This window comes from Passer domesticus, chromosome 3 (genome assembly GCF_036417665.1).
Source record: "Passer domesticus isolate bPasDom1 chromosome 3, bPasDom1.hap1, whole genome shotgun sequence".
NCBI lineage: Eukaryota > Metazoa > Chordata > Aves > Passeriformes > Passeridae > Passer > Passer domesticus.
Genome location: NC_087476.1, coordinates 121,892,236 through 121,920,022, shown reverse-complemented (window position 1 = coordinate 121,920,022; position 27,787 = coordinate 121,892,236). Strand labels below are relative to the sequence as shown.

General features: G+C 46.7%; 1 long non-coding RNA gene across 14 annotated transcripts in view; it reads left to right on the top strand.

Annotated features, from left to right (window-relative positions):
* Positions 1-27,787, top strand: part of LOC135297772 (uncharacterized) — a 210,987-nt gene that overhangs the window by 75,769 nt on the left and 107,431 nt on the right. For 13 of the 14 annotated variants that reach the window (XR_010359708.1, XR_010359712.1, XR_010359717.1 and 10 more), the window contains one exon: positions 26,237-26,317. The exons of the other annotated variant lie outside the window; for it this stretch is intronic. This is a non-coding gene — a long non-coding RNA (uncharacterized LOC135297772). The remainder of the gene's footprint in view (positions 1-26,236; positions 26,318-27,787) is intronic. 14 annotated transcript variants of the gene reach the window in all.

Genomic DNA, 27,787 nt, shown 5'->3' with positions numbered 1-27,787 from the left:
TAAGGGCCTCAATGAGGATCTAACAGATGCAGTGTGAGCCGTGCCTAGTGGGTCTTGCATGTGTGTCAGGAGGGAGGGAAAGAGGGGGGTACCAGGGAGGGTGGAAAGGGTGTGGGAAGTGAAGGACGGTGTGTGGCAGCTGTTCACAGCAAATACTATTCTAGCTCATGGCTATGTGTTCCAGCCCTGTTGGAAAATTACATCTAAATAACAGATCACGAAAGAGCAACCCTGACAAGGCCTGTAATTTAGTCCCAAGAGGAAATTCTTCATTCATCAACTGTACAAGAGACTAAATTAGTTCCCTGCTGGACGAGGCTTTGCTGGCAGTTTGCTCTGCGGGCCAGCCCTACCTTGGAGCAGGTCCTGCTGGGGAGTCACTCCTGCTGGGCCATACCTCTCCCACCCACTGCACTGAGGGAGACAGCACCCTCCAGGCCCAGGGCTCCATCCTCACCTGTGTTTGGGGGGTTGTGGGGTGTGACTGGCTGTCTGAGGTAGCTGGACAAGAGGGTTGCAGTGAGGGTGAGCACGCTGTGCCCCATGCTGAAGTGTCACCCAAAGGCAGCCTTCTCTTCCATCAGTGCTCCTTGTAGTGGGCTCTGCTGCTTGGATTAGAAGCACAGGGAAGGATGGTGTCCTGCTGTCATTGTCACAGCAAAGCTCTTGCACAGCTGCATGTGCTGGTGCCCAGATCTCTCTGCTTTCTTGTGCTGTCTGGCCAAGGAGGGGGCACCCAAAAGGCCTCCTGGCTGGAACAGCTGGTGCTGTGTAGGAATGGGGCTCTCCCATGGTCTGTGGGGCTCCATTCCTACACATACAGATGTGTGCACTGATCTATTGCATGGCAACAGCAAGTTTTTTTAAGTATTGACTCAGCTGATTTCCAGTTAATGCTTCCCCTGAGCACAAAAGCAATGTGTGTTTAGTTTCTTCCTTTACAGGTATTGCTGTTTCTCAGGTGCAGTTAGCAGCTCTCCAGTTCCAGAGGCCTGGCGTGTGGGTGTGGGAGAATAAATCAAAGACACCCCAAACTGTAAGAGGTGTCCTGAGCAGTTAAACATGGCTCAATAATTTTCTTCTCTGTGCGTTGAATCTGGTTCTGCCACTTTCACTCATGCTAAGAAGTATCACTCTCAGGGATCCATCCTATTTGTATTTGGAACTAATGAAAACACCATGGGAAGTCAGGAGTTCTTCAGGATCAGCCCCAAGTTGTAATAACAGAGTACATAAGTGTGAGAGGACTGGCTGTATTTGCTCAGAGAGCTCTGAAATGCTGTCCCTCTACCTTAAGTTCCCTGGGTTCAGAGACATTCTGCTATGCTAATGCAAGTCACAGCTGGTTTGCATGTTCAAAAGTTTATCCTAGATAATACTTTCTTCATCATTGTCTATAATGTCCAGTACTTCCACCCAGCATCTTCTTTAACCTATGGATCAGTTCCAGGTGTTTTCAGGATAGTAGGAAAAAAAGTTACAGGTAATTATGTATTATTTCTGTCAGATTGCTTTGTTTATGTCTGGAAATATAGGGACTTCTGTCTGCTTTGAAACAAGCTGGTCATCTGCATGCCTTTATTCTTATAGTCCTTGAGTCCTGTTTTGATGGTCTCAAGGTATGTGGTCACTGTGGTTTTCTATAGCAATGCATCTTCCAGGTAGCTGCATATGAAGACATTGCACTTTTTAAAATTTTATTTCCTTTTTTTCCATTTCTCTCAGTTTCATTGAGGGTTTTTTTGCCTGGTGTTAAGGGATGTGAATTGTACATGAGATGCTTCCCTTCCCCTTCCACTCTTTAGAGGAATGCTCCTGTTACATCCCCACTTACTCACCTACTTGCAGATGAAACACACCTACACTTTCCAAACTCTCTGCCGAAACCTTTCTGTTGTTTGTCATTTCATTTCTTCTCCACGCCCTCTTCTGAGCCCATTACTGCTGTTCCTCAGCAATAAGGGTATGTTGGCAAATACAGTGGATAGCTTCCCCTTTGGTCTGAGAGTTAAATCACTATTTAAGGACTTGTAGGACGTTTTCCTTTAGGAGGAGCCATGGATGACACAAGCCAGGTATGCACCTTGACACAGCCTGTTTGTTTGCAAAGAATGCTCATGCCTGCTGGGCCCCAAACACAACAGGAGCAAACAGTGTGAAGTCCTGTCGCTGGCAGGAGTCTGTCCTGCCCATCCTTTCTGAGCCACAGGGATCTCTGCTTCTCTGCTCACCATTTGCTCCTTTCCCTGCCACACACCTCCTAGGCCTTGCCAAGCCGTGCTCACATCCTTTCAGTAGCAGCTGGGTAATCCCACCTCTGCCCAAAGATTTGTCTTGGGATCAGCCCTTGGCAGGGACCGTGGCTCCTATTGTTCCCAGCTACCTCCCTACATAAATGACTTTCTCCTTTCACACACAAAAAAGAGACATCTGACACCCGCTGGCTTTGTGCAGAGCTGTTATTTGCTACAGACCAATGACCCAGTTGAAGGCAGCCATTAACTCATATTAAAGAGACCCCATTACTAGAATATGTTCAGTCTGGTTTTCTGTCACATCTTTCTCCTTCTTAATACTTTATTTATTTATTTGGCTTGCTGTACCACGTATGGAGAATTTTCTTTCAGGTCTTTAGGCTAAGTTCTCCCTGGCCACAGGCAGAAACAGGGAATATGTGTGCCAAATGCAAATTTTCCCTTGTGCTTTGTAGGAGGCATTACCTAGTCAGGAGTGAATTTTTTCATCCAATTTACCTGCTGCTTCTGAGTTTCCCTGTAGTCTTCACCTCTGCTGATGATACTAAATCACTGTTCCCATTGGCAAATTTTCTGGCTGCTGACCCATTTTCTAGGAAGGTATGTCTGGATGAAAATTTGTCATGTTTGGGTCAAAGTCCATTTCTGGACAAAACTGTTTTATAGGATTGTCCTTTCTAGTGTTGAGGCTAAGCCTGGGGCTCTACTGATGTGTAATGAGCTGTGTAATGGGACCTCCTCTCTGGTCAGATAGCAGAGCAAAGCTGTTTTGGTAGCAAAGTCAGAGGGAACAGAGGTGAAATCTCAGGAGACAGGAGGTGTCCAGCTCAGCTCTGCAGCCCAGTCCCCTTGCAGGACTCAGCAAAGCCCTGCAGACTTCTCAGCCCATTCCCACTTCTCTGTCCCACAGGGTTCTCCTGAGCATTAACCATCACAGGCATTAACCATCACCTCATCTTTCTTTTGTACTGAAAGAAAGACTCTTCAGTATGGCTACATGAAAGAGCCCCAAATGAACAAAAGTGGCCTATGTGGAGCTGTGTGGCAGCACTGCAGCACCGAGGATAAGTTACAGTGGCTGCCTGACCCTGACAGCTGGTACAGAGCCTGCTAAATGCAGGGCATTATTACTGCTACAGCAGAGATGGCAGCAGGCTCTCCTGTGTCCTCAAAGTTTCATTGCTTTTACATCGTCTCATACCTGGCACGTCTAGCTGGTACCTTCTGCTGCTTGCTTTTTTTTTTTTCCCTAAAGTATTGGTTGGACTATGAAAAATGTCGTGGTTTCAGCTGAAGGTCAGGCAGCCCACAAAGCACGGAAAGAGCGCTGCTCAAATTCAGTTCCTCACCACATTTATTGCACTGAACTCGCTTTCCCTTTTGCCTTGGCCACGCAGGAGCAAATGAATATCCCGTTCCATAAAACAGCAATCAAGAGCACAATTTTCACCTCCTCCTAAGAGTTACAGAGTAATAGGGTGCCACAGCATTTTCACAAGGTATTTAGAGTGAAATGGCAGAGGCTGTTTTAGCTCTCAGCTGAGAGGGAGGAGCTGAGTCCTGGGATGCTGAGACTCATGCCGGAGGTCACATACCTTCTTGTCATGGGCTGAGACCAGATACCCTAAGTACTGACCTCTGCTCTCTCCATAAGAGCACTCTTCCTTTCAAGACAGGAGCTGCTGAAAGCTGATCTCGCACGTCCAGGTGAAATTGTCACCTAGCAGCTCCTTGGAAATATGAGTTATTCCTCTTGCTGGGAACATCTGGGGGTAGGACCTGGATTTCATGCTGTTCTTTTGATATTATAGTAAAAACAATATCCTTGGGAAACTGTTGAAGCTGCTGACTCATAACCATACCCTTTATATGACTAGCAGCTTTCATCTCAAATTTCTTTACAGTGAGGACCAGAGGTTCTCCTCAAGCCCAGGCCTGAAAAGTGAGCACTGCTTGCTAAATGGAAGAGCAGCACCTTCAGCAGGCCCAGCCCCAGCACTTCCAGAGTGTCCCACCAGTGTGTGCCACCTCCTCCCAGAGAGGGGGTTGTGGCAGCAGCAGCTCTGCAGGGTTACCTCAGTGACTATCTGTGTGCTGGCACGTTATTTTGTGGTATGGCTTCACCCTGGCTTTTCCTCATTTGTGCAAAGAGTGACAGCCTCCTGCAGTGTAACTTACTTTATAAAGGCTGAAAAGTGCCCAGCTGGTGTCAGCCCTGGGCCCTGGCCAAGAGGGAGTTCATGAACCTGTGAGCTTGTAACTGGCCCCAAAGCCTGCAAAATACTGTGCAAAAACACAGCCCGTGAGCTCCTTCCTTGCACTGCAACCACATTTCATTGTTAGGAGACTAAAACTTCCTTTCCCTTCCTCCTCTTTTCATTCCAGGACACAGCTACACTTTTAACTGATTGCTTGAAAGGGGCTGCATGTCACCCTGAGGTGACATTTCTAGCTCAGAGCAAGCAGACCATTGGCTGTGACACATGACAGCACTTCAAGGGCTTCCACAGATCTGTTCAGGTTTGGATATTTGTTACGGAGGGCTGGACTGTCCCACAAGTAGTTCTCCATAGGGATGCAGCAGGAGGGGTGCTCCTGAGGAGCTCATAGTCCCTGCACACCAGCTGGACACCAGCACAGTCATGTTGCCTAAAATGAGGTGGAATGGGCAATGTGAAAGTCTGTGACAGCAGGAACTTGGAGAAAAATTTTCTGTCCTTGCATCTGACAATGTGACTGCAGCCTTTTCTTTCAATAATCTCAACCTGTGCAATAGCTGCAAAGGATAAAAGGGTATTTGTGGCCTTCCAGCTTGGACTGGAAGTTTCTCTGGGCAGCACTTAACAGCATCTAAACCTGTGAGAGCTTACTTCAGCTTCTGGGTGGTAAAACAGCACAAACGTGATTTCCTGAAGGGGATCTGAGCGGCTTCTGGGGAATGGTGTGTGGAGGGACTGGAGGAACTCCAGTGTTCTGCTGAACTGGGATTACCACTCTTTTCTCCAACCCCCCTTTGCCACACCACTGCAAATCTAGGTAGTAAAAATAATAATAACCGAGGTCGTGTCTAGGGTAGGAATGCTTTACTGTGTGTGCTATAATGGCAAAGCCCTCCTTGCCTGAGCACAGGTACCCAGGGAAAGCTGTGCTTTGTATCCACACCCTGGGAGCCCCCTGGTCACCCAGCCTGAAGCCCAGCAGACTGACCAAAGGGCCATGGCCACGGCTGCCCTCCCTGGCCAAAGCAGGGGTTTGGGAGCACAGGAAGGCAGCCCAGGTCCCTCACCTCCCAGTCAGTTGAATGATCACTGTGGCAAACAAATCCCCTCAGTAGCCTGAAAAAAATCTCAAGTAACTCATTCATTTTTTCAAGAGTTGCTATGACACAAATGCTTCTTTTAACCATGGGGAATAAAGGAGGTAACCATATCTGTTGTGTTTGAAAGACATAGACACCGTGGACTTATAATTGCATGCACTCATGTTTAGCATCATTATCTTTCTCATTTTATCTTTTTTCCATGAGAGCTTGCCCCACAGCGTCTTTCCACTGCCAAATCTGTAGCATTTACATTACAGCACTTTAACAAGACAGGAGTATGTGTCAGGATCTGCAGCTTGGACTGCTGTGACAGCTCTGGATGGATTGTGCTCTCCTGTCTCCTTTTGTGATGCTCTGAGGAAAAGGGGTTTATATATATAAGGCATGGCATGAATCAGCTATGAATTTCTCAGCCAGGTCTCTGTTTTCTTCACACCTGAGGACAAGGGCCAGGATGTTTGGCTCTGCAGAGCATCCCAGGGTATTTAGAAACTCATGCCACTTGGATTTCAGGGAAGGAGGAGCCCCATTGTTTTGGAAGAACTTGCACCATGTCTCTCCCGTGAGCTTGCTCCAAAAGGTTCCTTCATGTGGGCATGTGGAGAAGCTGATATTTGACAGAGAGCAAGAATAAACCACCTTAATTGCTGATTATCTCAGATTCTCTCTTTAGAGGATGGATTATGGCATAAAATAGGGTGGTATTACTGCTGGTTGTTAAAGCAAGAAGGAAGGGGAGAGAACTGCTGCTCTTTTGGGGAACAAGGTAAGTTTGTTCCCAGTGATGGAAACAACTCAAGCAGACTTTCCTATGCTCACTCCACTCATACCCTTTCCATGACCGTAAAGCAAAAAGAGCTTTGTACATGCAAAAAGGCAAAGGGCAAGGTGAGAGTTTTGCCAGCTGTCATTTTTCACTTGATTCCCTTATTTTCATCACTGTGTAAAACCTGGCTAGATAAGCCTATCATAAACAAGCTGTGTTTGCATATGTGCAGGCATCTGTGCACTGGTCATGCACTGATCCTCAGAGGCTTTGCTAAACTATGGAAGGCTTACCATGACATATCTTGCTTTTGAAAGAGCAAATGGGTATACAAACCTGAGTCTGCTCCCAGTCCCAAAGAGCCATTCCTTGTGTAAAAGGCTGAGAGGATAAGGGGATGGATTTTGGGTGCCAGTGCTGCATGACCTCATAGGTTGGGAATCGGCACAGACACCAAATGAAACTTCTCTCCCTAATCAGGTTGGAAATTGATGTTGAGATAACAGCAGTTTCCAGGGTCTGGTTAGTATTTTAAGCCTCTCAAAAGTCAAATTCAGTCCTCATGTCTGCCCTTGCAACACACTACATCTTGCAGAGTGAATTAAATTAATCTGAGAATAAAATTTTACCTCACTATTAGTGAGTCCTTTAACTTAGTGGCAAAGCCCATGAAAACAAAAGTAAAAATTTGGATATTTTTCAAATTTGAATACTTGTCCATTATTATTCTTTTGCTCGTTATCATTAATGAGTTTATTGGTGCAGTTTGAGAGAGGAAACCTGACAGCAGTTTGAGATTGCATTCATTTCTTTGCAGTGCCCTTGGGTTGGGGACCTGGGGTTGTGTGCACAGCTAGGGATGCAGCTGGTCAGGAGCTGCCTCTGACAGCAGCCAAAATAAACCATTTATGAGGAGGTAAATGTGCAATAGGTACCTAAAAACCCATCCCCTAAGCAGTAGATTAAATGTAGATTCTATCCTCTGAAAATTCAAAGGTTTTATGCCTTCAAAAGCTTTTGTTTACTTGCTATTTGTGGCTATTATATTTCTGTAATATTCCCCTTTGTATCTATTGTGTTTATTGTTTTCCTATAGATAGATGTGGGGTTTTATTATTCTTTGCACTGTATTCATGGTGACAATGTAGGGTGAAGAATGGCACTACCTAGATTTCTGTTCCATAGAAAAGTATTCCTTTCAGATTGTAAGCTCATTGTTCATGCTATACAGAAAAAAAAAGAAAAGATAAATAGTTCCAGTCTACTTTCCCAGCACTGCTCCTTATTTTATATGCTTATATTATCTCCTTTCACTCATCTTCTCATTCATGTAGTCTCTACCTGGAGAGTTACAGGCATTTGACCCTGCTGGTGCATGGAAAGCTGTGCAGTCCTCTTGGAGTAGATGCAGGACACATTCCAGGATCTCTTTTTTTTCTTCCTCCTGAAATATGTTATGCTGACATAAAGCAACTAAATGTTTTTAGGGGTTAAACTTTAAGGTGTGAATCCATTTTAAGAGAAATTATGCCAGACATTTTTACATTTTCTTGATGTTATCTTCATGAGCTATAGAGTTAGGGAGCCTCCTCCGAACCACCAGGAACAGGAATATCTGTTTCTGCTGCCAGAACGGCAGGACAATGCTGTCACTTGGGCTGCAAAAGAGACATAGTCCTGAATCTCAGACCAAGCCTGGGATAAACTGTATAAATGAATCTGAATTAGTTTTCAGGTTTGGAAATGTATTATTTTTAGTAGAACTGTGAGCCCAAGCACAAACTAAAGTTAGATTTAATTGCACCCATAAACAACACATGCACACTTATGTGTGTGCATGGGTTGCACATACATGTGTGCCTCAAAATGAGTCTGATTTGAAAGTTTTTAAAGGCCTTCCCACCTAGAGAAAGCAGCAAAATAAATCTAAAAGGTGCATGAAAGCAGCAATCACTAACAAGCACTATCACTGATGAACATGCTTCTTCATGAGCTCTGCAGTGTCCACAGCTCAGAGGAGCTACTAATGAACCTTATCTTTGCGTGAGATAATGGTTGGGACCAAAAAGGGGAGGCGGAGGGGAATTTGACCACCCACAGAACAAATGCTATTATCAAAGTGCAACTTATGCCCCAGAGCAAACTTACTTGCTGGAGTGACATTTCTTTTTGGCATTTCATCATCTTTGCTAGGTGAGGATCTTGGAGGAGGAGGGGAAGGAGAGAGGGAGGGAGAGAGGGGGGAAAAAATAGCCCAGCTGACATTTGAAGCAAGTAAATAACCTCTGCGGGGAGGCAGCTGGAGTGGTGTTTCCACTCCTAACGTGTAATTCCCATGGCACTGGACATGGGTCGTGTGGGGCGGGGTGTGGAGGGAGGAGAGCAGGGCACTGTCCCCGTCCCTGTCCCCAGGGTGGGCTGGGGAGGCTCTCGGCAGAGCCGGAAATCGGAGATCAGCCTTGTCAGGTCATATCTCATCAACAGCAAGGAGCTGCAGAAACAGCAATCCCCTTCCCACCGAAGGTGCCATCGCTTCCCGTGCGCCCTGGAACATGAAATCAGCTCAATTGAGTGAAAAAGGCAACAGGTCCTTGCGCTGTTCAGCAGGCTGGGATTTGATCACCCATGACTCTTTGGAGAAGTCAGTGGTGAGCAGCGCTCACTGCTTCAGGGGCAAAAGAAATGAGCACTTCAATCTCTCTTGGAGGTCCTGTAGGATTATGAGAGCAGTTGTGTGTGTTCAAAAGGAACATCTGCTTGTTTGTACCAGCCTAGGAATCCAGCTCTATCTCACAGCATCTCTCAAGAGGACACGTGCTCTTCTGAAGCAAAACATTGAAGTTGCAATCAGTTGCCCATACCAGTGCAAAGATGGAGATAAAACAAGGTGTCCCTGAAGGCACTGCACAGCAAATCATTTCTGTCCAGAAATGGATAACCAGGAATAGCCCTGTCATCTCCCCATGAGACCCAGTCAGATCCCAGATCCATTTGGCATGGGTTTTTCCTGCCTTCACTGCCATGGAATTGCACAGAACCAGTAACAAACATGTGCCTGTAGAAAACATAATATCATTCTTCTGTGCTAGCAGATAAGAATGAAAATGAGGCTTAAGCTTTCAAAACACCATCAAAACAAATGTGAAATTAGGGTCATGCACAAGATTACTTGGAGGTATGTTTGTCTCAAACATATGAGTATTAATTGTTGTATGAGCAGCAATTAGGCTCAGCACAGGTGAATCTGAGGATGTTCTGCAGCACTTGTGCCCAGTGGCAGTACAGTAGTGGCACCACTCACATGATTTCTGCAGAAATAGTGCCCTGTCAGCTGCAGCTTCACAGAAAGTGCTGCACTGAAGAAAGAGAAACAGGAATGTATTGGTCCAAAAAAGAAAGTGAACTGGGAATTGCTGGTTTGTGTGCTTGGTACCTGGCTTCTGCCTCCCTGTGCTTCTTGTGGCCATGAAGTTGCTTCCCACTCCCTTATTGGAGATTTCCATAAGATGTGAATATCAAACTGAAATTTCTAGGGCCTCTTGTTGCCTTTGGATTGCAAAGCTCACTCAGTTACTTACACTGTTCTGCTCACGTTCAAGGGCTGCAGCAGTGTGTCAGTGGCATGAAATGCCATTCTTTACCCTCCTGCCTGGACCTCAGCAATGTGCTGCCAGGGCAGTCAGCTCCTGGACTCCGGGGATTGATAATATTTCAAACCAAAATGCAGTCCATATCCCAGAGCTCTTCCCCTGGGCCATGGCATGCCCTGTGGTCTGTGGAATGTTGTGGTACAATGGCGTGGGAATTTGCTCGCCAGTGGGGCTCGCTGAAATGCTCATGGTGGAAACTGCTGCAAACCAAGTCACCTCCATGGATTCATGCAGTCATCATGAATCATTCTTTACTTGAATAAATGTTCGTGATATCCAAAGGTCAGGACTTATCTTCCCCATCTTGTTTAAAGTCCTTTTCTGTGACAGTTTTAGAGCTGCTCAAACTAACCTTTAGAAGAAAATAGGTCTAAAAACTGGTAGCTTTCAGTGTTTGTTTTCTCTTTCCATGAAGCAAAAATGTGCTTATAAAATACTTCCAAGCTTTGCTAAACATTCATACAGTTCTAGTTGTTTTCCATTGATTCTTTCACACGTTGTGTTTGTTGTCCAAAGTGATGGTCGAATTGTTTCCCACTGGGAATATATTGACCCACATGACTTTGAGAGAACTAAAGATCGCTCTTCATCCCAATGCAAAAATCTCACTTTTCTCAAATAAAACAACAAACACCACTAGTGTGTAAAAATACCCAAGAACTGAGCATACCCCATGTAGAAAATGGTTTTGATGAGGAAATAATAATCATGAAAAATTTGCTAAAGAAGGTAGTATCAACAAGGTCTGTATCCTCCTGAGAATATTTTTTTAAACATTGAATGATTTTTCACTTCATTTGTTATGAATATTACAGCCTCCACTATCCCAGTAGCTACAAGTGTCTTATAACTTCAGAAAAAATATACTTTCACTGGACAGCTTTCAAATTAATCTTTGACTGCGAGGAAATCAAGCTTGTTGCATTTCTGCAGTTCTTCCCCCTTGAAAGGCAGCAATGAGGATATAATGAAACCCTCTTCATCTCTCTAATTAACTGTTTTGTGACCAAACAAGAGAGGGGCAGGAGTGGAAATACCCAACCCGGTTAGGTAATTGCTGATAATTACAGAGCTGCAGGCTGAGGGTTCGGGAGCTACAGCCGCCTGGGGCTGCCGGCCTGGTTATCTGCTGGCATTGTGCGACGGGGCCGGGAGCAGCGCCCTGCCCCGCCCTTCCCTTCCCTTCCCTTCCCTTCCCTTCCCTTCCCTTCCCTTCCCTTCCCTTCCCTTCCCTTCCCTTCCCTTCCCTTCCCTTCCCTTCCCTTCCCTTCTCTTCCCTGCCCCGCCCTGCCCCGCCCTGCCCTGCCCCACCCGGCCCCGCCCTGCCCCGCCCTGCCCTGCCCCACCCGGCCCCGCCCTTCCCTTCCCTTCCCTTCCCTTCCCTTCCCTTCCCTTCCCTTCCCTTCCCTTCCCTTCCCTTCCCTTCCCTTCCCTTCCCTTCCCTTCCCTTCCCTGCCCCGCCCTGCCCCGCCCTGCCCTGCCCCACCCGGCCCCGCCCTGCCCCGCCCTGCCCCGCCCTGCCCTGTCCGGCCCCGCCCTGCCCTGCCCTGCCCTGCCCTGCCCTGCCCTGCCCCGCCCTGCCCTGCCCTGCCCTGCCCTGCCCTGCCCTGCCCTGCCCTTCCCTGCCCTGCCCTGCCCTTCCCTGCCCCGCCCAGCCCTTCCCTTCCCTGCCCAGCCCTGCCCTGCCCTGCCCTTCCCTGCCCCGCCCAGCCCTTCCCTTCCCTGCCCCGCCCTGCCCTTCCCTGCCCCGCCCTGCCCTGCCCAGCCCTGTCCTGCCCCGTCCTGCCCAGCCCTTCCCTGCCCTGCCCAGCCCTGCCCTGCCCTGCCCTGCCCTGCCCTGCGGAGCAGCGCGGCCCCGAGGCACACATCCAGCCGTCCGGCCGGGGAGAAGCCTCCGGGAGCAGCCAGGGGAGCTCGGCACCGTCGCGACACGCTGCTGGTTCGGCTCCGTGCTGCCCACCCGTGGGGCTGCAAGGGGATGGGAGCTCAGCTGTGACTGAGCAGCCCGGCTTCCAGGTGATCCCACCTCCAGGAACTGGAATGGCCGGGGATCTCTGTCCTGGGCATTTGTAGTGCTGTCCCGAGTGGTTTCCCGGAAAGGAGGCTGTGTTTGGGTGTGTTGTTTGCAGCCCGTGGTGTTGCAGCGGGACGCTTGGCTCTCCGGGGTGGTGGGACAGGGAGAGGGCTGGAGATCAGTTCATGGCTTGTGGCCAGCAGTGACCAGGAACCAGATCAAGACACAGACAGTAGTGCCCACTACACACGGATAAGTGAGGCAGCAAACAAGTGAGAATATCTTTAGGGACTCATTAAAAGAATGTCTCACTGAAGAAATGACTGAGGACATTAGGCATCAAAATAATTCATCGTTTTCTCCAAACATTTTAGATCTTCAGGCTGAGGACAGTATGCTCACCTCAAGTGGGAGTAACTCCGTAGGAGTTATGTACAGACATTCTGTAAATAAACACAGAAAATTACTCTAGATCTGTATCTTCCTTTTCATATGCATCTTCCCTTTTTCCATAACTTCATAACAGTCCCACTGGGAGGAATCACAGCTGTCCAGAGCAATTCTGCAGTGCCCTTAAAGAATCCTGAAGCAGAGCTGCTAAACCACAGAGAGCTGAAAGGTTGGTGCCTTGTCAGCCATGTCATTCTTTGAGATGAGCAGGTGAACCTCAAGAAAATCAACCCCTTCCCCACGATTTCCAAGCATTTCTGAGGAGCCCGTGGCACAGAATGAGATATCACTGATGCCAGTGAGGGAAGGAAAAATATTGTCCTCTCTGGAGTGGTATTGTACTGGGAATGGGGAGGAAATCCTAATCTTCTGCATACATCAGTGTGGTTGTTAAGGAGATCACTCTCACCGTGTTAGTCTGTTAAATACCTTTAGTCCAGCACAGAAACAACATTGCTTGATGTTGGTGAAGATGAGAAAATACCAAAAGTAATAGTGAGGGGGGCTTTTTGTTTTCCAGCATAAATCGTTTTCATCGCACAATTGACTCAGAGTCACTTCATGGACTCCTTTATCTGCAGAATTCCTTTAAAGTTTAACAGTGCAGAACTAATTTTGATGACTCAGTAGCTTGAAAATTGTTATTTTAAATGCTGAAAAGGTATTTTCCCTGTGGATTTTCTAGCGCTGAGGCAACGTTCTGAATGTTTTGACTGCTACTTTGTCTGACAATGTAAACAGACAGGAATAATTTAATGATTAACTCGTTATCCTTGATGCATGCCTTGATGTCTCATCTTGTTATTAACAGTTTGCCCATGTTTTGAAATATATATAATGTGAAGCAGAGCTAATTTTGCTCTGGAATGCTCTTCAACACCATTCCACAACTTTTTCCACCCACTGTCTGAGCTTGGTCAGCAAAGACACTCTCTATTAACATCCCAGCAACTCACCCAGGCATTTTCAGTTGTATAAAATGAAACCCACTAATAAGAAACTTCATCAAGGAGCTTGAATATGTGCATAAGTCCATCCTTATTCAACCTACTACTATTTGAGTGTGTGCTTAACTTTACTACACACTTGCAAATCTTGCTGAAAGCAGTGAGACTCAGCCTTGCTGGTTGGGTCCTTGAAACACTTCCTAGCACCACATCCTGCTTCTGTCATCTTTAAGAGTTACCTGTCCACCATTGCCACTTCCTCACACATTCCTGCTCAAAAAGCCTTTTGCAGAAGATAAAAGATCTTGGAAAAACGACATTTGTCTTTGAGCTCAGGGAGTGCTGCCTTGTTTGCTGTACAAACTGGAAAGTAAATAACTAACACAATGCTTTTGCCATCAGAGAGAATTTTTAATGCATTTTCACCCAGACTTTCAGTGTGGTAATATTGTTCTGTGCTGCTGTTTTTCTCTTTGCATGTCACATTTTTGAGATGATGTGCATGCTGCCTGTGAAGCAGTGAACCCCTTTGAAAAAAACCCATTAATTTGTCACATTAGCAAACAAACAGCAGCACTTACAGAGCCTACACTGTGAGTGACCCCACAAGGCAGGAAAATCCTAAAAATTTATTTTTGAGGTCCTTGGAAAAACATTTTAAAAATGCATCTTCTGCTAGTATTATATAAACTGATGCACCTGAAAGCAATCAGGATGTGAAAAATGGAAACTCTGGCATTAAAATGAGTACTAAAAGAACCATAAAAACTAAAATAGGCAAAGTCCTGGCACAGATCTCCATTCCCAGCAGATGGTGGTGTCAGCAATCCTTGGTCCTGACCTCAGCTCTCTCACTTCATGTGAATTCAGACTGGTGAAACAAATAATGGTAGCACAGTTATTGGCACATTTCCTCCAGAAGCCACTAATAAAAAAATGCTTCCCCTGACATTTCCATTCTACACCAACCAAGCTCACAACAGTTACAGCAAGTTAGGGAAGTAAAATGAAAACAATGACCAAATGTGATTTAATTCCTACCTGGCAACTGCCATCCAATGGCCATATGAAAATATTTAAAAGGTAGAAAGAGAAATGCCGCTGAGTTGTTGAGGATGTGCAGCATCTTCTCTCCAAACACCTTGTGATATCAGCATTTGTTGCCAAACCAGCACCTGCTCTTGTATTGTAATATTTCCTCTTAGTGCTGCTCTTATGCTGTTAGGATTTCCCCTTTACTCTGATTTTCTTATAACTCAGGTTGGTAAGAATGTGTCCTTTGTGCATCTGTCCAATACCTGAATGGAGGGAATAGGCTCTGCAGTTCTTTGCTCTGTGCAGACAGTAACACTGCACCTTGTGGGTGGGATGGGGGTCTGGCAGAGGGAACCCAGGCAGGGTTCAGAATTCATCATTTTTTATTTTCCCTGGTCAACATTATGGAAAACTCAAAGTAAAAGGGAAAACTAAACAGGCAGTGCCTGCTGCTCCATCCACAGGTATTGCCTGTAACTGGGATGAATGTATAAATATTAATATGCATCTATTTATGTTTGCAAAGTTTGCCCAAACGGCCTTGATTGGGAAGCAGGAATCTTGTGTTCTTGTGTCACTTTTCCATGTTGGATTTCAACATCTGCTGCAGAAACGTGGATTCACTAAAGCTCTCCTGATTTAAGATGAAACATGGGTCTTGGCTATCCTCTGGTGAGAAACCATCAGAGACCTGGTATCTTTTAGAGGACTTTAAAGGCACTTCAGCTTTGTGGGAACTTTAAAGGAATGTAAACTGTGCAGGAGCTGTGGAAAACCACATTCAGTGCATCTCCTTCAGACACGAGCTGTCTTAGGCTGTAGGTAGGGTCTCATCTCATGCTCAGGAAGTGCCCTGCTCTGCCTGGGAGAGGGCTCTGGGCAGGCAGGGGAGCTGAGGTGCTAAAAGCCAGCGGGTGCCAGCTGAACTCCGCCTGAAGCGCTCCTCTCTCCGCAGGTGGGAAGATGGTCTGTGACAGACAAAGCCAGATGAAAATGCATCTGGGGTAGCTCGGTGTTTGTTCTGCATTAGCTTCTGGCACGGCCTCTGCTGTATTTATCCTTCCGCCCACCTACCTTCCGCAGAACGGGGATGTACTCAGTCACTGATCTTATCATCCCAGCTTTGATCCAGCTGGGATGTTGGGGCCTTCGGGAATTCCCCACGCTTGATAATGCCTGATAGTTACTTTTAAGAAAATACCAGCTGAAGGATGGGGAGGGATTCTTCAAATTCCAGCAGCTGAGTGAATGGTGGAATTTATCAGGCATCCGAGCCAGATTTCCTTGGAAAGAACACATTTATTTTCGAGTGTCACATTTTCATTGTATTCAGGGAGCAATATCACCTAAGGCCAGAGAAAGCCAGTGGAACAGGACATTTCTGGGATTTTTAATAAGCACAGGAGCTGGCCCTGATAAAGGCATTGTGAGACATATCCAAACTATGAATAGCTGAGGACTGGCTTTATCCTGAGCAGTAATTCATTACCCCTTCATGTTTAGCTTTCAAAATACCACCTCGAGAGAAACTTGACCCCAAGGAAATCTATTTCAGGAATGTGTGTGGCCCCCATCCCAGCGGGCTGGGACTGTCTTACCACCTTTATTGGTTTTTTCTCACCACCCTCCTGCAAGGTGGAGCCAAGCCATTACCCCAACTTTACCACGAGCAAATGGAAAAATATTCATGCATCTCACGCCCATTAATACCCAAATTGTGGCAGTTAAGTGTCTTTCCCAAGGCTGAGGAGGAAGTTTGTGGCAGAGCAGGGTCCCTGGTGCTCCCTGTGCCTGCCTGAACACAGGAGTAATTTCTGCTGGCAGGGTGGGGCTTCCCACCCCCAGTAGTAGCCAGGTTATGGGGCTGTCAGAAGGTGTGTGTGTGTTTGTTTGTTTTTCCAGGGGGAGCAGCAGGACAAAATATCCATCATCTCCCCAGACCAGAGGCATTCCTGAGTGAAAGTGTGGGCGGCTGCCGTGTCCCGCTGCGGATCTGGGGAGGTGCTGGCCCTGGGCTGCTCCCAGGCTGTGTCCAGCTGGGCCCATGGCAGGCTGGGGCTTGCAGATTTGGAGGATCTTGCTGTGGCTTTGTCTGGCTCTTTGTGAGGAAAAAAAGGGGGAAAAAACAGCTGTATGGCTGCTTGTATCTGGTGTGTTGATTTGGCTTGGTAGACAAGCTCCAGATGAGATAATTCAGAAGATGGGAGATCCGAGAGGATTGCTGGGAAATCTCTTTTGACCTCTCAAGAAACACAGGGCTTTCTGCCTGTAATTCCTGGGTGAAATCTTTGGTGGCCAGGGTGGATTTGAGTTGGTGTCCCCACACCCTCCTTCATACTCCTGGCTGCTTCATGGATTTTTCCTATATCCTAGAATGTAGGTACTGGATATGAGGGTAGGAAAACTTGATTTATTCTTATAAAGACAATGTACTATTGGGAAATAATAGAATTGGAAGAGTTTATTAGATACCACACGCAAGGGAAAAAAAATTAAAAGAAGCAAATACTGTGAATTTTTAAGGGCTCTTTTTAATGTCAACCATTGTTGCTATAGGAGATTTTTAATGCTGGTCTAAAGGCTTCCCTGAGAGTCAGTGCCTTTTTTTAGAAGATAACTACATTCAAGCTATTGAAAACATTTATTCCTTTATGCATGGCAAACAAATTAGGGGTTAAAGACCCAGCAGAGGGAAAGAGCAAGTGGTGGTAAAGTGGGATGGAGAGATAGGTGTGCACAAGTCACTTGATGGTCCCAGCCAGACCAGAGGGCAATAACTGGAATATTTGCCTTTGATATTTAGTCATATTCACCGTCAGCTCCTGCCTTACCTAGGGAATGTGTCTGAGAAACTCCTTCTTCCCAGCAGGGAGCAAACACCCCTAGTCCTGGTCATTAGCAAAGAGCAAACAGAACCATTTCCCTTTGTCTATTCCCACGCAATTTCAGCATTACCTGTTTTTAATTGCTTGAGAAATGTTTTACAAACATCTGCATCAGGTGAAACATCTTTATTGTGGGAGGGAGGCTTTCCTGAGGAGACTTCATAGGCTGCTGATCACAGGCCCTGCTTTAAAGCCCACTGGAGTCCATGGGAGGGATGAGTGGAGTCCATTTCCCGTGACTCCAGCAGCCTTTTGATCATGTCCATTATGTGAAAACGATGTCCAGCACCCTGGAGTGGGCTCCTCCAAGGTGTGTTTTGTGTACAGTGGGCCAGGAACTCCCAGCCACCCACCATGTGTGGGGAATGGTGGGTGGGACACTCAGGAGCAGCCACATCCCAGAGAACAATGGGTGACGTGGGCACGAGGGGCTGAACCCACACACCCAAACGCTGGATTCCCTTCCAGACATGTGTGAGGCACTGCAAAGCCCCAGAGCTCCATGGATGGGCAGTACCAGCCTCCCTGCCAGGAGCTGGGGCTCAGGTGCCCACATTTTCTTGGCTTCCTGTCCTTGCTCAAGCCTCTCAGTGGCTCCCAACCACTGACAGGTACCAGGTCAGCCTCTGGTGTAGCAGAAGAGGGATTTTTCCATTGGTGTATTTCACTGTGGAGCCTTGGTCCTGCTGCAGCTGGAATCAAGGGAAGCTGGAGGAGTATCTCATCTCCAGGATCATGGACTGGCTGTGGGAGGGTATGAGCCATTGGATGATTTTCCACTGTTTTGGGAACAAGCAAAGCATTCAGGATATTCCCTGAAAAGCTAAGGCACAGTCCAAAGCTGAGGTGATGCTCACCTGGTAAATCAGCAAGGACCTGCTGGTGTGGATAGCACCCCTATCAAACACGCCAGCATTTTTTTGCAAATACCACAAAACTCCTTTCCCCAGCTGGAATTACTCATGCTAAGAAAATGTGTGATGTCCCAAGGAGTGACTCTTTTGGCATCCAGAGCTTCAAGCCCAGTATCTCTCCTGCCAGGACTTTTATGTGATCAGTTCCATTCACTCCTCCCGCAGGCTGATGGGGTATGATAAAGGAGATGGCCAAAGTCCCAGACAAAGGTCAGGCAGGACAATTAATGACAAGCCGACAGCCCCACAAAGGCCATGGGCCCGGGATAATGCTGGCCCTAACAATAACATAAAGCTGCTCCCCTGACAAAGGGGAGATAAGATACAGCGCTGTAATAGGAAAGCAATCATCACAAAATGCCATCAATTATAGAAGAGCTGCACCAGCGGGGACTGGTTCAGAACTGGCTCTGTTGATGCCTCCACATCCCTCGGCTGTGCTTTCTGCGTGGCTTCTCACGGCGAGCCTGCTGCTCACTGCAGCAGCTGAGGCTCCCTCACCCCAGCTCTTTCATCAGTTTTTGGCTCGTGAAATTACACCGAATAATATGCTTATTCAGGGTTTTATATCTGGGCACCTATTTTATTACCTTTTATAATGCATACAGGGTCAGATCAGCTTGCAGCAGAACAAAGCTAATTACACCTTTCATTACCTAAATATAGCATAATGACAGAGTGTCATTCAAGTGTGGCATTGAGCTGAGAAACCTCATGGCAGGCCAGGACAATGACAGAGGTTATTGAGCTCCACCTGAATTGCTGCTGGCGCAGTGAGAGTGGGGCAGGGTTAATAGACAGGTCATTCCATAAATGACAGTATCGAATGGAAACTGCGAAGGGTGAGCGCTGCTCCCATCAGCCTCTGATCTCCCAGAGTCAGGAACCTCCAGAGCCAGCACTAACCTCTTGCCTTCCTCTTGTTACCTCTGGAATTCATATTCATACCTCTGGTGTTCATAGAGTGTATGTTGGTAGTTGTGAGATCTGAGAGCAAACCCTCCTGCTGAGGTGTAAGAGCAGCAGTGCCATGCTGAACCCTTTCGTGTTGGATCCTCCTACCAGGGAGGCACGAGGGTTGGTTGCCATTTCTAGCACGGTTGTAGCCATTTCAGGTGTCTGCTCCCAGTCTGTTATGGTCCTTTTGAAACTTAGTTAAAAGCTCATACTGCTGACTGTAGCTCTGCAGGAGGTTCTGTGGCTGAACTCCCTGTGCCACCTGAGTGTTGTCCCCAGGGACATGGCAGGGTCTTCCTTTGGCTTTGGTTGGAAGCCACCTCCTCTCCATCTCCTCTATCACTTCATGCAAACAGAGAGGCCATTTGCTTTTAGTTTATTCCTTTACAAGTCTTTTAATAAGAGGCTTCCCTAGATTTTAATAAAGGAATGGTGAGAGCAGAGGCTGGTAAAAGCAGTGTTCATAAAAATTATTATCAGAAACTATTTCATTTCTGCCAAAGCAAGCAAATCACAGAAGGTTTCTACTTTCCTTGGAGTGTTTCTGTGTTTCATCAAAACCAGAAAATGAGACATTTTAATTTGCAGATTCTTTCAGGAGTTGAAGAATATTCATTCCAATTTTCTTAGATTCTTACCGAGTACTTGTTTTGCGGTTAATGGGATTTTTTTTCCTTATCTTTTTGGCTGAACAAAAAATATTTCTATCACAAGTCATCCTATCCCTCCCTAGTTTCTCCCTGAAAGGTGAAAGGTGTTTCTGGGGTGTAATTCCACTGTAGCAGCACTGCCTACATGAAAAATTATTAGGGCCAAAAACCTGCAAGAAGAGACAAATGAGATTGTCTTAAGCCTTGGATGAATTTCCAGCTACCAAGGAGAGACACATGATCTCCAGTACTTTGAAGGCTGAGACTGATACTGGTTTCATTTCTGAGTGCAGCAGAAATGTCGTTTATTTTCTTTTGACAAACTGATAGTTTTTTGACAAATTTGTTAGTCTCTGGTTTTCTTTACATTGGTTGAAGTCACCAGATCCCTTTCTCTGTCTTTCTTATGTACTCATACTTCTTACCAGGAGTTGCATGGGTTGGGAGATCCTTGAGTTAAAGGAATGCTAAAATAGGTGCTCTTCACCCACCTCCTCCCTGCACAAAGGTACGGTGAGGTGCTTGAAGAGTCATGAGTAGAGATTGAACTTTTAGAAATGTCTTCAATCCTTTGGTGCAGGATATCCTTCCAAAAGATGGAAGATGAAGTTTTCAGTGGCCACAGGATTATTTGTTAATATTGATGTTATGCCACCTTGAGTGTCCATCAGAATAGACCCATGACCGTGACTTACATTGAGGTTTTTCTTCTTGTGCAAGTTATATCTTCTTAGGCCTCCTTGGCAGTTCTTTGTTTTTTCTCATCTCCAAATTCCTCCTTGTTACTCAAGTTGTGCCTGTGCTTAGGGCTGGACACAAAGCAGCTCCGAGGCCACTGCAAAGACCCTTGGCTCTGTGGTGGGAGCCCCAGGGCCACAGCTGAAAGACAATGAAATATAATTTCCAAAAAACCATTAAATCCATGGTTGAGAGGAGCTGAGTGCTTTGAACAAGGTGGTAGGGAAGGTGTCTGATGGGATAAACACTGAGCACAGTTTCCAGAGCTGTGGACAGCAGCCCAGCAGCTGCTCCCATCTGCAGGAGGTGCCAGGGCAGTATCTCTGACCTGATCCAGCTCAAAGAGTTGCACAAATCTGTCTGCTGCCCACCAAGTCCACATCTGGCTGCAGCTCCTCTCTGTCCCTAGCACTGCAGCCTCCACCCTCACTGAGCTCTTTGTGGGGCCCTGGGAAGGATCCAGCTTGACAAAAGCAGAGGTTTGTCTCCTTTGGTGACTCTCTCTACAAATCAGAATTGTTTCTCATTCACTCACCTCAGTGCTTCCTCAGGGCACAGAGAAAAATCTTACACGCATCCTTACAAGTAAACTTTGAAAGAGCTTCAGAGACCCTTGAATTGCTAATTACTGGGCACTTGGGCATTTTTTTCTGGAATAACAAACTGAGAGGGTCCTGCTCACCCCTGCTGCACATCTCTGAAGCTCAGCAGGGTCGAGCCCCATGCCCCTGTGAGCAGAGCAGGCACCCTCCACCCTCCAGCCAGGCTCCCTGGGCTGCTGCTCTCTCTGGGTCCCTCCCAGACCCTCCAGCTCTCACCCTCACCTACTCCAAGGGCCACAGAGGCTCCTGTCTCTGTTTCAAACCAGGACTGACTTTGCAGTGGCTCTCATGAAAGCCTGGCTGGCTCAGGGCATGCTGGTGGGGTTGGCAGGTTTTCACAATCACTCTCTGAGCTTTAAATCAGCCAGGGAAATCCCAGCAGTTCTGAAAACACACATATGCTCTCTTTTTGCCCCTTTCTTTCCTCCTTTTTTCCTTTCCTTGGTCTGTGAAACCCTCCCAGCCTCTTTTTTCATTTCCCTTTTTGCTCTCGCCTTTATCTCTCCCCACTGTTGTCGTTACATCCTCTGGTGATAAGGGGAGTGACCCCACGGGTGACCCTGGAAGATTATTACATTGGCTGTAAATTTTGAGCCCGGGCCAGCCAATCCAGTGGGGAATGCAGCTCCCATCCTCTGAGTGCAGCAGGATTAACGCTCGCCAGCGCAAGTCCGTAAAGCACTCCGCAGACACCAGCCACCATTCCTTTCTCTGCATATCTTTGTGCTCTGCCTTTAAGAGCAGCTGGGGAATAGAGCTGTGCTGTTCCTGTTGAGGTGGTGAAGGGGAGGAAAAAGACAGCATTCATGACAGTCGGGGCAGAGCTGCATTAAATAAAGCCTCCATCTTTCATTCTTAAGCTCAGCTCCAGGTCCTTGATGAAGACAGATTTTTCAATTAGACAGGCAATGTTTGTTCTAATATTTTATACATGAACAGCTCAGCTGACATCTTACCCAGATTTATGAAGGAAATCGAATACAAATGGGAGGTTTAATATAAATTTATTATTCAAATTTATCACATATTTCCGCAAATAAAAATTATGGTCACCTCAAAGAACTCATTTTTTTCCAAAAGAAAGAAAGAAGTTGATAAAGTTTCCACCCAGTGAATAACAATATTGTACGTTAAGAAAGATCTGTCATAATATAAATTATAACACACATGGAATACATTTCCCATTGAAGACAATATTTCTTTCTTATACAAATGTTGCACTCCTTCGTTGAACTGAAAGGAAGTTCAGGAAGGTTGGCAAAACAAAGTCCCCCATTTTTAACACTCTGCAGAACAAAGTGTATTCTGCTGCCAATTACCCTTAACTGAAAATGACTGCAGCTTCTGGGAGACACAGCCAAGGGTCAGGGGGTGCAACTGCTCCCCAAAGGAACAGAAATGTCAGGTGACATTCACACTGTAGCTATTTAAAGAAAGGATGGAGAGAATTTAAGGGAATAAAAGGCCCTGCAACATCCATTTTAGCCATGGGGAAATTACTGCAATTAATGCTAGGCCATTTATAGCCCACAATTCCATAGTTTTCAGAGGGCATATCTAATTTAAGAAGGGATTAATATGCCACAAGTTTTCATCTCCAGTCAGACCAAGAAGGAAATACGGGAAAACGTTTCTTTTTTCTAAATCAGAATGAAGTACTAGACTGAAAGATTTATATATTTTGGTTTCTGTAAACCAAATTTTTGCTTCCTTATGCAGTTATGGCATTGCCATGGTTTAGCTGCAATTCTAACCTCCTATTTTTAATTTAATTTTTTCCTGTTTTCCCTTTTTTTTTGACTGGAAAACAGTATGAGATGTGAAAGGTGATCAAAACACATCATAATACTTCCAATGTCTCTCCATTTTCAAGTAGAGAAAAAAACAAAAGAGGGGAAAGCCTGAAAGGTCCTAATAGTAATGTCAAAACCGTTAGTGTGTTCAGTGTTTCAGAAACCTAAAGCAAATAGAGAATCTCCAAGAATGTCTTTTGACTGTGTTTCACTGGATTTCTGGTTTTTGTTGAATTCTGTTCTAATGCACTCACACATGTGGATTTACAAGTTGTTCAGGTATTCCCATGAGAAATTGTGATGTTATTTGGTGCCCCAATAAACCAAACCCCGACCATGCACAGAAAGACAAAAGGTCATATACTGATGTGTGTGTGAATTAATGTGTATTGATGAATATATAAATTAATAGCAGAAACTGGAGGGATATCCAAAGCACGGGGGTGGCTAACCCTGCATGATTTCAATGGGATGTGACATCCCTTCAGGAGGGAGAGGATTTGTCTCACCTAAATTCATCCACCTACAGAGGTGGTGCTCAGATGGGAACCAGTCCCCCTGGTATGCCCAGGGCACAGAAATGGGACAAAGGAATCAGCCCCTACAAAAAGCATCTCTAGCTGGCCATGAAGTTGCGTTAGAAGGTGAATTCAGCCACAGAGGTCTGTGCTGGGGGAGGTGGCTCCCTCCTGATCTTCCTATCTCTAATTAGCTATGTCAGCAGGCACTGAAATGAATTATCAAGCCCAAAGTTCCTGTCCCAAAGAGCCCAGATTTTAGGTCAAAGTGAGTGTTTTCTCTTAAGAAAGCCTCTTCCAAGTCCCTAAGTCACATATTTGGATATTCCCTACTCGGTGCTGCTAGGGCTGAAGGCCCCCTTTCCTCACTGGGCAGAGGGACATTTCCAGAGGGCTCCTGAGATCCTTCCCAGGAGCAAGGCTTTGGGATTTTGAACCCAGTTCATGTCAGGATTGAAGTCTCCTCATTCAACTGGGGAAAACACTCTCAGGTCTGTGTTGATGTGGGTACTAACTCCTGCTGAGAGTAACAAAAGTATTATTTGAGGAGCTTTTGAAAATCCTATTTACCTTCAATTTACAATTGCAGTTGGTCAAACACCTTTAGGAACACCTCCTGAAATACTGGTCAGCACAGAGCTGAGCCCTGCTTAGATACCTGTAAACCCCCGAGTGTGCTTAACTTAGAAGCACAGGACTATTCACAGGGCAGGCTTAGTGGCTTTAAATTAATTTCTACTGACTATGCCACATATATTTTGTACAGGAACCGCCTCTAATGTCAGTTGCAGCCATGAATCAGAGGAAGCTGTCGCTGAATCAATACACTGAGGTGTGACATGCAGTGTGTGGCTGCAAAGCCAGACCTTCTGCCCTGAGATAACAACACAGGAGCAGCAGTGAGGGGATTAGGGATCTCTGAGCTGTTTGCTTTCATGCTGAGATGTGCTGTAAGGCAAAGCAGGCAAACAGTAAAAACAACTACAGGAAAGCTGACACGTGTGTTGCAGAGTCTTTCAGATGAGACTTTGAGATGCCCACTTGTTTCCACTTATGGCATTGCATGGCCTTGGGGTTACAGGCTTGGCTGGACAGTCCAGAGCCTCTGTTCAGCTCAGGCTGGGGATTCAGAGAGCTCCAAGGAGAATACCCTGGGAAGAAAAGGTCTGTAACAGCACTCAGGGCACCCAGCTGGCAGGTAGGGTTTCTGGCTTCTCATGCCAATTCCCAAGGTTGTTTTGCTTGGGTTTAGTTTTGTTTTGGTTTGTTTTATCCCGAAGTTGTTTATTGTAAGATACGTGAAGAGTCCTGGGAGAGCTCCCCACATGCAGCTGAGAGCTCTGACCACGGGATGGTTGTGCACAGGGCAGGGCATTCCCAGCTGTGTCTGCAGCTGGCAGACAACAAGCCATGAGCACTGACCCTTCTGGGGGGGCTCTGGCCACGAAAGGGACGGGGCACCTCCCCAGCTGCTCTGACTCAGCTGTGTTTGGCACACCAGTGGGGCAGCATTCACACACAGCTCTGCTCAGCACCCTCTGAGCACCAGTGCCATAATCCTGGGTACTATCCTGTCCCACCTGCTCTCAGCAGGGACAGGTTCCCAGGGCCTCGCAGGGTTTCAATACCTGCATGGGTGGAGACTCCATAACCTCTCTGGGCAACCTGCTGCATGTTTGGTCACCCGCTGTATTCCTGGTCACCTGTAATTACCTGGACCTCTTGTATGCGTCCCTTTTTGGGCTCAGTTTTGTCAGGAGCTCTGTGCTCCTCCATGCAGGCTCCTGCTGCCATTGTTTTTCAGATTGTTGGCATGGACAGTTCTTGAGTTTGGAGAAGGTTGTCCCCAAAAATCCACCAGCTTCTGGACTCCTTTCCTTTCCAGAGCCAGATAAAACCATCTCTGCTGAGAGAACAAGACAATTACCTTCCCTGACTAATTTCAATCCCCAGAAAACCAGGGTTGAAGTAGTGGGTTTTAATCTCAGGAAGGATCTGGTTTGCTCCTGAAAGACGTGAAAATTAGGAACACATCGATCTTGCTTTGCTGGGCCTTTGTGCTTTGGTGGCAATGATTTGTTATCCAAACAAATGTAATATTTTCCTGTCTCGTATTTGCCAGGCAAGACCAGTGGCTGCGGAGGGGCTGCAGGAGCTGCCAGCTCCCATCTCTCTGGGGCAGGAGCTGTTTCCAGCGCTGCTTGGGCTGCAGGCACAGCCCCGGCTCTCACAGAGCCATATTTTACTAGTGCTGGATGAATGGTCTTAAAGCTGTGTGACATTCTGTGCTTTGCCAGGCTGCTCATCTGCAGGGCTTTTTCAGTGTCCATAAAATTCATTATCATTGTAGGGCTGCCTAATTAGCCCATAAACGTTCCAGCATAGTCCATAAATTACCCTGGCCTTAAAGGGCTTATCTGGTTGGTGTAATAAGTAGGTCCATACACTGTTTTTTTCCTATTCTAATGGTCAGAGTATTATTTATATGACTGGGACTGAACTATGCCTGAACTGAGAAAGAAGCACTACACTATAAATAAAAAGTATTTTACTGTCCAAAGACTTTAAAGATAGCTCAAGGCACGTTAGCATCTGCCTAAACCATCTCGTTTTGCTTACTCTCTGCTCCAAACAAGTAGAGAGTGGACAGGCAAAATATATCCAGAATAACTGATGTACAGTGATCTACTGCACAGATAGTCAGTGGTGGAGGTTCTGAGGGCATTTTGTATTTTGACAGGTCAGTGGGTGCACCATAACATCTTACAAGAGTCCTGGAGCTCAGCAGGAGGTGCTGAATTTTGTTGTGGAGCTACACAAGGTATGTTTTAATATATACATATTTTGCCATGTTGTCTAGGTTGCTCTGTAACTAACATGTGAGGAAAAGGAATTTTGTTTCTAAAAATGTAAAGGAAAAAATTATCAGTGTTTTTCAAGCAGACTGGTCTAAAATTGACATTTGTTAGGTGGTTAAAGTATACTCAGGTCAGATACAGAACATAATGTTTTTTTTTTTTTCGCTTTTAGCTAATTCTGCTATTTTAATGTTTTGGTACTTTATTGGGAGGTAATTTTAGAAGGCTTTTACTTTTTTATTTATATGAAAACAGCATTTCAAAAAGGGGTTTCTCTGAGACATTCAAGGCCTCCTCCAAAGCCCAAATCCAGGTGGATGCCTAGGAAAGCACACAGGGAGGGAGGCAGGTCTGTGGTGCCCTGGCTCTCATGAGAAACACCTGCACACACTATTCAAAGAGCCACCCACCCAGTGGCCACAGGCCCAGGGCACTCACCTGCACACTGAACAGGCTGAAGGAAAAGCTTTGGCCAGGAAAAGGAAAAAGAAAAGCACACCAGCTGTGCTGCTGTGCCTTTGGGACAAATGTCCAGGGTTCAGCCCTGCAGGGCAAACGGCCCCAGCTCCCAGACCTGGGGTTGCTGAGCAGCTCGTCCCACAGCACCCGAGCAATCGGCAGCCAAGGCTGTGCCTCGGTACCTGCTCCAGGTGTTCCCCATTAGGGCAATTAATGGGCCCGGAGCAGGGACTGCAGGGAGGCTGTGCCCTCACAGCCCGCCTGGGGCAGTTCCTGCAGCCGTTGCTGCTCCTTCCCTCTGACCTGCAGCCATTGCTGCTCCTTGCTCCTGAGCTGCAGCCGTTCCTGCAGCCATTGCTGCTCCTTGCTCCTGAGCTGCAGCCGTTCCTGCAGCCATTGCTGCTCCTTCCCTCTGACCTGCAGCCATTGCTGCTCCTTGCTCCTGACCTGCAGCCATTGCTGCTCCGTGCTCCTGAGCTGCAGCCGTTCCTGCAGCCATTGCTGTTCCTTCCCTCTGACCTGCAGCCGTTGCTGCTCCTTGCTCCTGACCTGCAGCCGTTCCTGCAGCCATTGCTGCTCCGTGCTCCTGGAGTCCTGTCCTGTGCTGTCCTGTGCTGTCACCAGAGCGTGGAGCAGACCCTGGGGCTCGAGGTACAGTGCTGGAGAGGGGGTGCCACCCCCTCGGTGTGGGGCTCTGGGGGTGTGGGTGCCCTTCTGAGGCTCTGTGCAGGATAAAGGGGGGTGACACATCCTTGGCAGGTACAATCTTACAGTAAGGGGTGCTTTGGTGGCAAACTGTGGTGTGGAAAGGAGTTTGCCTGGCTGTGTTGGTGTCTCCAGAAAGAGCTTTACCTCAGCAGCTGGAAGGAAGTTGTCTGTATTTCAACACAGGCCTAGTTCTGTGTCTTAAATACAGGAATTATGTGCTACCTGTCTGAGGAATATGCTTGGCTGTAAGTGCTCAAATAGTGTGA